At 46.0% G+C, this 12,223-nt stretch overlaps 1 protein-coding gene across 18 annotated transcripts in view; it reads left to right on the forward strand.

The window, feature by feature from the left end:
• Nucleotides 1–12,223, forward strand: part of Kiaa0040 (KIAA0040 ortholog) — a 37,570-nt gene that overhangs the window by 10,162 nt on the left and 15,185 nt on the right. For 5 of the 18 annotated variants that reach the window (XM_087579792.1, XM_087579795.1, XM_087579785.1 and 2 more), the window contains one exon: nucleotides 5,248–5,319. The exons of 6 other annotated variants lie outside the window; for them this stretch is intronic. The gene's annotated coding sequence lies outside the window, so the exon portion shown is untranslated. Of the gene's footprint in view, nucleotides 1–3,194; nucleotides 3,493–3,807; nucleotides 3,948–5,247; nucleotides 5,320–12,223 lie in introns of those variants that run through there. 7 more of the 18 variants (XM_087579788.1, XM_087579791.1, XM_087579798.1 and 4 more) reach the window with 3 other exon arrangements.

Below are 12,223 nucleotides of genomic sequence, written 5' to 3' on the forward strand. Positions count from 1 at the left end.
TGTACTAACTGGAGAGCTGGAAGTGAGAATCACAGAAAACCTCTTTACTGGGCACACCCATCGTACACACTTCCCGTCTCTCAGCTCACACCCACAGACTAGTCCAGGTATTCCCCAAAACCTCATTTGGTTTCCACAGACTTATGTTAAATATTGACAATGTTGCTATGCAAACACTCTCCCTCCCCCTCCCCTTCTCCCTCCCCCTCCCCCTCTCCCTCCCCCTCCCCCTCCCCCTCCCCCTCTCCCTTTCCCTCTCCCTCTCCCTCTCCCTCTCCTCCCTTCTCCCCCTTGTCCCTCTATTCTCTCTCTCCCTCCCCTCTCTGTCTATCTCCCTCTGCCTCTCTTTGTCTCTCCCACACCCTCCCTGCCTGGGTGTGTGTGTTTGGGTAGAGGTATATGTATGTTTAAGGAGATAGGGGTGGGAGAATGTGTGTGTGTGTGTGTGTGTGTGTGTGTGTGTGTGTGTGTGTGTGTGTGTGTAGATGTAGGGAGGGTATGTATGAGGGGGTGTGGTTGTGGGGGTATGTGTGGGAGGGAGGTATGGGGTATGGGTGTGTGTATATGTCTCTGTGTGTATGGAGGTGGTGGGAAGGGGCGGGGGATGGGGCTTAAGTATCCCTTTGAACCACACCAGCATTAGTTGCCCAAGGTCCTTGTGACTGATCTAAATATCAGGATTACATCAAACTTAAAGATGCACAAAAGAGATAAAGCCTAGTTGAATGGGGGATGGGAGGATATAGAAAACAACCACTGTTCACTCAGGGCTTTTATACAGCAGTCTACTTACTTGATCAAACATGAAAAATACTTGAAGGTTTTCAGCCCTCATGTGTCAGCAGTGATCCCTAGTCCCTGGACTTTTAAGTCATGACACCTCGTGACATATGGAAGGAAAGGAAGTTTCCCAGGAGTGTCCTCCATAGGCCATAGCCCTGAGGAATTTCTACCATGTACCAGGCTGCTCCTGGAATGCCTGAGGCATTTAAAGCAGCTGGAGAAAGGACCAGGGAGAGGGAGAGTCAGAGGAAGCTGCCTGAATATTGTCATAGAAACAGGGAGGTTGGAAACCTCCAGATCTGAGCTGGAGCCTGAGCCACCTTAATTGAATTCTTCCTCCGAGTCACGACTCTCCTCGAGCAACCTTAGTTTTTCTCTCCCATCCTTGCTGCCTCGTTGTCTTACAGGTGCCCACTCAGAGCTCACCTGCCTGGACGCTTCCATGCACTCTTCATAGAGATTTCCTCATCCCGCCTTGCTGTTCCCATAACCATTTGTTTAAATCCCCTTTGGGACACATAATTAATCCCGCCCTAGGGTGTTTCCCCTATGCTCGCCCAGTTCCCCAATAAGAAACAAATTTTAAAACATTGTCTATCTTCAATTCAGTTTTGAGTCTTTTACCCAGAGAGCTGGAAGAAGGTTTCTTGGATATCATGTAGCACTTCCTGGGAAGTCTTAGAAAAGAGAGATTTCTTCATGTACATGGTAGGTAGCAAGATGAAACTGAAGCAAACCGCTGTACCACTGGGAGCAGATATGGCAGCTCTTAGCTTCCTCAGCCTCAGTGATATCAACAACAAGGGCTCAGAGATGGAGGATAGAAGACAGCAGAGAGAGTCACCTGGGAAGAATGGCAGCAGACACTTGGTAGTAATAGCAATGGGGTAGTGAGATAGTACACACACACACACACACACATCCTGGACTCAGTTTGTGTGGCGTCTGGAGTCACTGTGTGAAATGTCATCAGTTCAAGAACACAGATACGTCAAGAACAGAAGCAGGTAGGGCTGTCCAACAACATGGACGCAGCCACCCTTTTGAGTGATGTCATCTTAACATGCCACATGAGGCGTCCCATGAAAAGGCAAATGCCCATTGAGGCCAAACACCTTTGCTTTCAGAATATATCTACTCTGAGAATCCCAGGAGCATCTTGGATCTGAGCAGTGGCTAGGCTGAGACTTCCAAATACAGAATATTGGCATAGCAATTGTCGGGGGCTTTTTTCTAAATGTTTTCTTTTCTTTGGCTACAGTTTTGTGTGTGAACCTAGACATCAGTGTGTCTGAGCAAGAGTTTCGGGTATATCCATTGGTAGAAATTTTGTCGTGGCATCTTTGATAGCTGTGAGACCTTGGACAAGTCATTTCATTTCAGTAAGCCTCAGAGTTTGCTCATCTAGAAAAGATATCCATTCATTGACTTGATAACAAAATAGTCCCAGATACTGGGGATCCCAGGATGGGAGTGGATTTCCTGTGGAAAGGAGAAAGGATCATTGGATAAGAAACTACCCTAATGTTGGCATGGGCTATGGCGAGCATACAAACCAGAGATTCTAACCTTTAATGTGACCCAGAACATTTTCCCAAGAGGAACAAGGTGAGCTTTCTAAGCTGAGGCTTAGAAGATGAGGAGGCTCTGAAAGTTGGTGGCTTTGGGAAGAGTGGTGGGTTACAGATGCAGCAGCTCGTGTGAGCCCTTTAAAGCAAAGGGAAACCCAGGTCCCAGTGTTTGCTTTGTAAACTTCCAGAATGATTGGTGGCTGTTGCCTGTCCCCCTTATTGCTGCTGTTCAGGAGTTAGTATAGGGAGGAGAACATCTCACAGGGACACAAAAACTATAGCCTGTCTTTTTGTGTCTACACAGCAGCTTTATAGTTCTGAGCAAACCCTTGTTCTTTATTCACCGAGGGAAACAGGGCGAGCAATCTGTTTCTTTTCTACTTTACTGTGCACTGAAGGAAAAATGTTTACAAGATCCATTAAGGAATCCCTGAGCTGGGTGTAATGGTGTAGGTGTACAACTCCAGCACTAAGGAGGTTGAGGCAGGAGCAGTTCCGGGAGGAGGCCACCCTGAGCTACGTGATGAGACCATTCCCCCACCACCCAAAACTCTGAACATTGTAAGTGTAAGGTCTTAGTAGAACTTAATTTAACCATAAACAACCCAAGCCCATTTGGGGGTTGGTTCAAAGGTGAGACCAAAATCACACTGGTGTTCCTAGCTCCCACCCCCTTATCCAAGAAACCAAGAGATAAATAGCAGCTTCTTTCTTATTTGTTTAGTGATATTTCATTTCAAGTCCTAATCATATTTTTGTCTAAGGGAGAACGTATGCAATTAATAAAAGGTTTTTTTTTCATTGTAATATATGTGATTTCTCTGCCTACCTGGTGGTTAGGTCAGACTGCCTTCGGTCCCAGAGGTGGTTCCTTAATGCTGGGTAAACCTGAATTCTGGCAAGGTGTCCTTCCATTTATGAGGGACATTAGGTATGACAACAGAAACATTGGCTTCATCAGGACTCCTCTGCCCAGAACTTCTGGAACCTTTGCCAGACTCACTGTACTGAACCTGCATCAGGCATGACGCCACACACGTGTAATCCCAGCACTCAGGAAGAGCAATGATGAAGATCTCATGAGGGGCATGTATTCTGTGTGGAGAGGAGCGCAGATGATGGAATAAGAAGTCCTAAGGTGGGGTTGGGGATTTAGCTCAGTGGTAGAGCGCTTGACTAGCAAGCGCAAGGCCCTGGGTTCAGCCCCCAGCTCCGGGGGGGGGGGGGGGAAGAAGTCCTAGGGCTGTCATGGACTGTAGCAAGAACACAGGGACAGTAAAGGGCACAGAGCCGGGACCCTGACCTTTAATATGGCCTGGGAAGTTCCCAAGAGGAACAAGGTTTTCCCTGAGGCTGAGAAGGTAAATAGACTAAAAATCTCAGTGGGTTTGGGAAGAGTGGTGGGGTGTAGTAGAAGCAGGAAGGTCAGAAGCTCAAGGTCATCCTCTGCTAGGTAACTAACACGTCTGAGGCCAGCCTGGGATTCAGAAGGACTCTGGCTCCAAACAGCAAAACCTACCCTGCAGGACATTTTCCAGTCACACAGAATTCACACGTATCTTACCGTCTGGGCTTGGGGATTAACACTGGATGGTGAGTGCAGCCACTGCTTGGTCATCTTCCTTGATAGTGATAAGAAGCACGAGGCTCATGAGGCAGCGGAACTTGACCTACCCCTCTGGCAATGCACAACAGGAATGTGCAGTGTTCCAAGGTTTATGACGAAACTCCCTGATGATAAAAGCCATGTCACAGCTCTTACCACCCCTACCCTTTAGCATATGCCAATCACATAGTAGATACTTAACTAACCCCTCTTGACATGGAATCCATATGCTCTGACAAGGAAATAAGTCAAATGACATGTTGCGTTGACACAAGGAAGTGTTGGCACTATGAGCTTCTTCACGTATAAAGAGCAGTGCTGTGGGTTTTTTTATTATTACAGGGACTCAGTTAACAGCCCAAGGTAGAGTCATAAGTATTCTCTAACCCACAGGCATCAGCGATCAACCAGAGGGCAGCCACTAGTGCAGTCCCTCTGCTCACGTGAGCAGCCCCGCTGCCTCTCAGTAATGGATGGAATGTGCGTTTCAGAACTTGTTCAACAGGGTGGACATGCTCTGTTAGTCCTTGAAAACACAAGAGTCATTGTGCACACAAGGACCAAATTCCCATCACCTAGACATCAAGTAGGCCTCAGCTCCACTACCCTGGCAGGAAGAGCTTCCCTGGAATTAGGCAGGCTTATGTCTTCCCTTGTTGTTGCTGCTGTTGTTGCTGCTGCTACTCTTGTTGAATTGGTTTTGTTGCTGTTGCTGTTGCTGTTGCTGTCGTTGTTGTTGTTGTTGCATGGTTGTATTGTTGCTGCTGCTGTTGCTGCTGTTACTGGTTTCCTTGCTTTTGTTGTTGCTATTGCTGCTGCTGTTGCTGCTGTTACTGGTTTCCTTGCTTTTGTTGTTGCTATTGCTGCTGCTGTTGCTGCTGTTGTTGCTGCTACTGTTGTTACTGCTGCTGTTGTTATATTGGTTTTGTTGCTGCTGTTGCTGCTCTTATTGTTGTTGCTGCTGCTGCTGTTGTCCTTATTGCTGCCTGTGTTGTTTGTCGCGTGCTTTCATCTACCAGAATGATGCCAATTCTGACTCTGGATATTTAGAAGAAAGGGTATACATCATACGCATCACCTACTTCACCTGAAGGACCCTGTGAGGACCTCACATCCAGCTGATAGTGTGTCTGTCTTTAGGGGGTACACAAGGATAGTGTGTCTGCCTTTAAGGAGTATGCAAGTAACATTTTGTATTGTTAGCACTGCTCCAAAGGATTAAGAGGAAAGTCAAGCTGTGTTCCCAGTCGTCTTCTAAAGAAGCAATGTTTGTGTGTATTCTTCTAGATTATCCCCAGGATGGAGATAAAGAAACCGAGGCCCAGAGCAACTGAGTGATTGTCTCATGACACATCCTTAGTAAGTCACATCGCCTCTTCATGCCTCAGTTCATGAGTTTGTGGCCCTTAAACTGTCCATTCACTAGATTTTGATTTTTGACTTGTAAAAATTCACAAAAATATAAGTGAATAAAACCATGGAAAAGTCAAAACCCAAGCTGGAGGCCTGGAACCTACAAACATTCCACCATGGGCCGTACTGCTCACCTTGTTAAGCACTACACAATAGTCCCCTCCATGGCTGCTCTAAATCCCCAGGAGCCATTCCTGCCTTCTAACAGGAGGAACAGACCCACTGTTCATGCTCTTCTCTTAAGTGTTCCTATGCTCCTCCTATTCCTTCAAGACCCAACGGCATGACAGCTGATCTAATGAGCCATGCTTTCTGAGTGCCTAGGAGAGATAAAATCTAACAGCTAACAGGCGGCCTGCAGAAAGGTCACCCTTGTGGCCACACCACAGAATGCCCAGGGATAATAAGATCTGAAGTCCCTAGCCTCCCCTGACAGATGTTCTGAAACATCTGGAACAAGTGGTAGATGAGGATAAGTGTGTGCCTGTTTTTAATCTATCTTCGGTCTGTCTATACCTGTAATCAATTTGAGTTTATAAATTAGCCATGGCAAAACACTGACAGTAAAAATAATAAAGTAGAGTAATCATAATATGCTGAAATAGTTTAATATATATTATAGTAAAATTGCAAGCATCAGTACCTTCATTATATGAGTCCGTGACTAAGTGAAAGTTATTTGAACATAACATAGCCATACCTGGGCAGTCAATCTAGTAACCCAGGAAGCTACTAAGGGAGTAACAGATAGTAGTGTACACAGTGCTCATATCCTGAGCAGTACAAACTGGCCAGTGCAAGATGTCATGACAATCCTCAGAATTGTACAGAGCTTAAAATTGTAAATTGTGTATTTCTGGAATTTTCCTACCAATGTTTTTTGATGGCAGGGTATTAGAGCTGAAGAAAGTGGAACCTTGGTGAAGGAGGACTCCTGTGACTGTGTTCACCTTTCAGACATGAGTAGGCATGTGCTTGGTACACGGAGTAGATCAGGGAAGGGGTGAAGCTGGTAGAGCTAACAAGGAGACAGCTACATTTGAGACTAAAGGAATGTCATATCTTTGGAAGAAATGGTACCAGAATGGTAGGATAAAGGATGCCTTTTGCCCGGCACTTCGTGGTACTCAACATCTTAGCTCAATAACATATGTTCTTTGCATTTATCAACTATTACTAAGATGATCAAAAGGAAAAGGTTTCCATGCGCTGTTAGGAACACAAATTTATACCCATGCTGAGGACAGGTGGAGACTCATCTTCAGAGGCTGTGACCCAAAGCATGGTGACTCAGAAATGCCATAGCATGCTATACATTCCACAGGGGTGAGTTGTTATGGAAATGACAATATTTCTGCTCATTCCCTCTGATTTGGCATAGGCCATTTTAAGCCTTGACACTGTAATAAGGTAGCATTTGACTTTTAATTGCCATGAACTTCTGTTAACATTAAATGAAGGAAGGAAATGGGAAGGAAAATAGAACCCTATCTGTACTGCTTTCAAGTCACATAATTGTACATTTTTGCCACACCATTAGTTTCCAGCCTGTAAGGCCTTCCCCCGTCACTACTGAGAAAAAGAAACCAGTCTGTCATTCCGTTAGTGCAGCAGTTTGCAGAACTCTAAATACCCTTCTCTGGTATTAAGAATTATGTAGTTTTTTAATTTAAGGTCTATCTTTTAATTGCCACCTGTGTAGGAGCCCTTGAATCACGTAAATGTTTGGCCGTCCTTTTGCTTTTTCAAAAAGCACTCCTCCCTACTAAAGGATATGACTTTGGAAGACTTAAGCAGCAGTGGCTGCAGTCTCCCAGGAGCTGAGCTCTCCCTTTATTTATGGAACAGAACCAGCACCATCCCGCCCTGGCCACTCTTAGCTCACAGATGACTTCAGAGGCTTGAGCCTTCCAAAAATAAAACCTCACCTAGCGACTCTACCACACCCACAAAAACTGGCTCCAAACTTTCACCGAACACTTGTGAATCATAAAAATGAGGGCTGGTGTGGCTGAGGTCTTTCTCTGTAACCATGACTACAGATTTTTGGAGGACTAAAACCAGGATGTGATCATATTGGATGTATATAAGTGTGAGTGGGTGGTACCCAGGTGCATTTGTGGACCCCCAACCTTGGAAACATAGCTCCTGATGACTGAGATTCACAGAGACCTGGGAGTGAGGTTTGGGGAGGGGGTAGACCTGCCCTGCTCAGGGTTCTAATTCTACATTTAATTCCATCCTTTAAATGTAATTCTTTAAAATTCCATTATGTGACATTTAGATTATGGGTGCCCCTCCCCACACCCACCCCCACCCCAGCCTTCTTGGTGCTCTCTCACATGTCTTATCTATTCTTCACAAGAGTTTTGAGGACTATCCAAGGCAGGTGATGATCTCATTTCTCAGACAGGGGAAGGCTGGGATTAAATTGAAACCTCATTTTTGCCCGTCAGTAGCTTCAGAAAGTTTAGCTGATGTTGCCGGAGGTCAAAGACGTAGAGGGCAACTGAACTGGAGTAGACCTGGTCCCTCTGGTTCCTAGCTTGGTATTTGCACTTTGCCTCGATACCAGCTTATGCACAGAGCCCGGGACATCACCGTAGGCAGTAACTCTTGTGCAGACAATCTTCTGTTTCACCATACGGCTGATTAACCAGAGACCAAGCTCAGTCAACGAGGAGGTGCCTGCTGCTAAGACAGGCTGGCCTTTTCTCCTCATCTGTATTTGCCTGCTGCTGTGTGGTTCTCTCTACAGAGATGCAATTCCTACTCCAGGAATTTTATAATTCAGGTTGCGAGCTTTAAATGCCCCCAGGGACCAGGTGGTGAACAGGAATAGATGAAACGGGCATCAGAGAGAACTCTGGCCTTCTTTAAAGCTCCAAAGACTGTGCCTTCGTGAGAAATTAGCACAGCTCAATATTAAGCCTAACTAAAAACTGAGGATTTCTATAAAAGAGAAAAGGAAACGTCTTCATAATGAGGTAAGGGTGTGCTGGGCACAATGGCTGGAATGCAAGTGGGTATTATGCCTATTTGGAATCTCGTGCCTTGGAGAACTATTGTCTTCTGACATATGTGGTTACACATCCCTCAAGCCCCTCAGGAGATATAGGTCAGACATAGAACATTAGAAAGGCCCTGGCTCAAATCCAGATTCCTCCTACTGGTGTATAGTTTAGGGCTAAAGAGACGGTGCAGAGATGAAGAGTGCTCACTTCTCTCGAGGAGGCTAAACTTAAGTTCAGTTCTTAGCACTTCTATCAGGTGGCTCACAACCACCGGTGACTCCGAGTCCAAGGAACCTGATGCCCTCTTCTGGCCCCTGTGGGCACTGCAAGTGCTCGGCACGAAGTTAAGCAGGCAAATGCACAAATGCATAATTAAAAATATTAAAAGTGTGAACTCTTTAAAAATCGCAATATACATGTCATCAGGAGTTTTCCATAGGATGTGGCACATGTGGGAGTTCTCACGTGTTCCAGGGAATTATTGGGTGAGAACCCATCACCCTAACAAAACAAGTCCAGAGACTGAAGTCCTTCATCTCCTTGAGAATGGTGATCGCATAACAGGAGCTACAGCAGGACCTTTGCCTTCTGCTGGAATTAGATTGAATCCTCATTTTGCCCTTTGGTAGCTCCTTTGGACATATTTCTTAGTCTCTGATGGCCTCAGTCCCTTGATGGAAATAAAAAGGATTGATTACCTTGAGTTGTTGAATTAAACCTTAATATAAAGGCTTGACAACACACACACACACACACACACACACACAGAGAGAGAGAGAGAGAGAGAGAGAGAGAGAGAGAGAGAGAGAGAGAGAGAGAGAGGAGAGAGCTGTGCACTTAGCAAATGAGCTGTGGACTCAACAAATGGTGGCATTTGATTCCACAGACCTGAGGTACTAAGACATTTGCCAGTGCTTGTAGGATTAAGGGGAGTCCTATGTCCGCTCTGCCACAGGGCTCTGGCTGCTGGGGAAAGCAGGACAGGAAGTTTGACTGTGCTTACCCCAAGCCACCACCAGGCAGGTGTCCTACTGTGAGAAGTCGAGGGCACCGCTCCAGGGGAAACACAGTCTGAAGCAGAGAACAGAGCCAGAGCTGGCTTGGGGGTCCCCGGGGCCTGCAAGGAGGCCAGAGCTGTCTGGTTCTCGGGCTCTTTGGCATCCAGGTGCCGCCGGGATGCCACAGAAGAGCTGGGAATGGAATGGGGGCCCACAGGGCTGGATCTAACCCGGGCTGAGGGGGAAGAAGAGGGACTCCAACTGGTCCCACAGGGATAGTCTTTAGCTTGACTGCACCAGGCTGCAGGCTTGGTGGCAGCCACTGCTGGGAGTGCTGGGAGGCTATCTACAGGAGATAGATGGCAGCTCTGTAGGTGAAGGCCTTTTCTGTGACTCCCCATGGTGGATCCCATGAAAAGAGGCAGTCCATGGTTTCAAGGTGTTTATTGTCATGGTGGAAAGAGGATGAGTAAAACTGTACCCCACTTCTCAGAGTGGGCCTGAGATTAAATACCTTTTGCAGGGAGGATGTCTGGGAAGAAAAGGTGATTGGCTAAGCCTCCAGACCTTTAGGTACCTCATTATAATGGAGATCTGTCTTGAGCCTATGTGACCTGTGGTTATGTCCTCTACCTGTGAAGGGGCCTTGCCCTTACATGACTGATGGCCACAAATTTATGGAGGGCTGCAGGCTAGTGACAGGCCTGGTTTCCTAGGAGTCAGGTGAAATGGCTACTATCCCTTCATGGTCACCAGGGTTTCAAACCTCCTCAATTGGGAGCCAGGGTTTCTTTCACTGCCCCACAAGTGCTCTGTTTAGAGGCTTTGGCCTTCTGAAATATCCGAGTCAGTAACCAGATCAAATGAAAACAAGAGGGTATTCTGACTGAAACAAAGAAGAGAAAGACTGATGGTGATGTACTAGACAAACCCCCAAGAAAAGTGATCCTGGAGGTCAGGAGGGCTGAGGGAGGGAACAGAGTAAGGGACGGGTAGAAATAAAGGCAGCAAGAGGGCAGAGAGACAGAGTCAACTGTACCTGCCCTGATTTCCGGGAGCTGCTCAGTGCACCCTTTAAACCAATTCAGTGAAAAACAGATCAAACAGGGATCTGAACAAAATGATTTCCTAATAAAAGAATGCCATAAGTACTTGCTGCTTTGGGCTCCTTGAGGTAATTTTAAGGCACTCACTGCGTGAGGTGTAGTGCATGCTTCCCACATTATCTGACTCCTTTCACCTAGAAATGTGTTCTCTGGTAAGCCACGCAGAGGTGCTGGCGGTCCACATTCCACCAGGCACTGTGCCAGACTTGGGGCCCAATGCTGCTGCACAATGAATGAACACCCCACCCTCTAAGGCAGGCGCCAGAGGGAAAAATCTGAACCTAAAGTGGTTTTGAATGCTGCCAGACCCTCTACCACGTTGGCTGTAGAGACAAAGTCCTTCCCTATACATTTTTTTGGCTTATGGGAAGAACGCTTAAGAAACACCTTCCCTATAACTTGCTCTGGGCTGGAGATGCTGTGTTCACCACATGAGCACAGCTGGATGTTTCAAGGAATCAGAGAGACTTGCTTTCCATGAAGTGTGCCTGAGAGCAGACCAAGAAGGATGAACTGTTTTCTGGGTCCCAGGCACAAATCCTTTGGAGATAATACAATTAGGATGAGCAGAGAAAGGGGGTGGGGGGATCAAGACAGTGAGAAATAAAGAAAAAGCAAGGAATTGGAGACTCCAGACCTTCTGTTTTTGCATAATAGAAAATTAAAGAAAGTCCAAATAAAAACCCATTTTAAACCCTTTTCTTTGTTCCTGAATCGTCCACTAATAATTTCCCTGGTACCATCTTTGAGAAGAGGCTATCCCTGACTTTCCCTGTAAGTCCTAGCATAGCTTAATTAATACCTGATTGATTGAGAGATTGACTCCTTTGAACCTAAAGTGAAATGGAGCTTTTTAATTTTCTTTTCTGCTGAACCTGAAATAGAACATATAGTAATTAGGAAAGGATCCCCTGTTATCTGGAAGTCCCAGCTACAATGAGCTCTTTGTAACTGAGCACAAGGAAGGTAGCTGATTATTTAGGAGCCGATAAAACATACACCACTCCCTACTGCTTTCCTGATAATGGGATTTTCATGGTCATTATTTCCCTCTCAAATGAATTTTGTGGCTGGAGGATCTGACTGGACAGTGCTAAATGGGTGGGCAATTATCATCAAAGCTCAGTTTCAGCTGTGAGCTGTGCTCACCTTTTATACCCTCCATTCTGCACTTTCTTCCCAGCTACCAGAATGACTGACTCAGGTCCAGTCAGGTTCTCGGGTGCTTTTTCAGAACTCCTGGGTTAACTTCATTTGTTCACATAGCTTCTGCCCAAATCTGGGCCTTCAAATATAATAGCCAAACAAAGGGCCCTGTTCTCCTGCATATTTCAGAAAAGGAAGTCAGATTGAAACATGCACATCTCTACCAGCAGGGAGCCATGTAGTTAGGGATAAGAAGAGAAAGGGAAGGAAAGAATGAGAGGGGAGGAAGGACAAGGAAGAAGAGGATAAAAGAAGAGGGAAAGGAGGAGGAGAAGGTAAAAGAAGGCAATGAGGAGGAAGACGAGGAAAAGGAGGAGGAAGAAGAAAAAGAAGAAGAGGAGAAGGGGAGGGAAAGAAGGACAATTGGAGTTAACAACAAATTTCAAATCGAGACAGATCATAAGGCCATGGGATAAGAAGGCAGGAGGAGCCCTGTGTTGAGGTATCATTGCAGGAAAATCTAAATTCATTTGTGTTAAGATATGAGTATTCCAACATATTTGTATCAAGCTCTGAGATTACATGG

Source organism: Rattus norvegicus, chromosome 13, assembly GCF_021556685.1.
Source record: "Rattus norvegicus strain SHRSP/BbbUtx chromosome 13, alternate assembly SHRSP_T2T, whole genome shotgun sequence".
NCBI classification, from domain to species: Eukaryota; Metazoa; Chordata; class Mammalia; order Rodentia; family Muridae; genus Rattus; species Rattus norvegicus.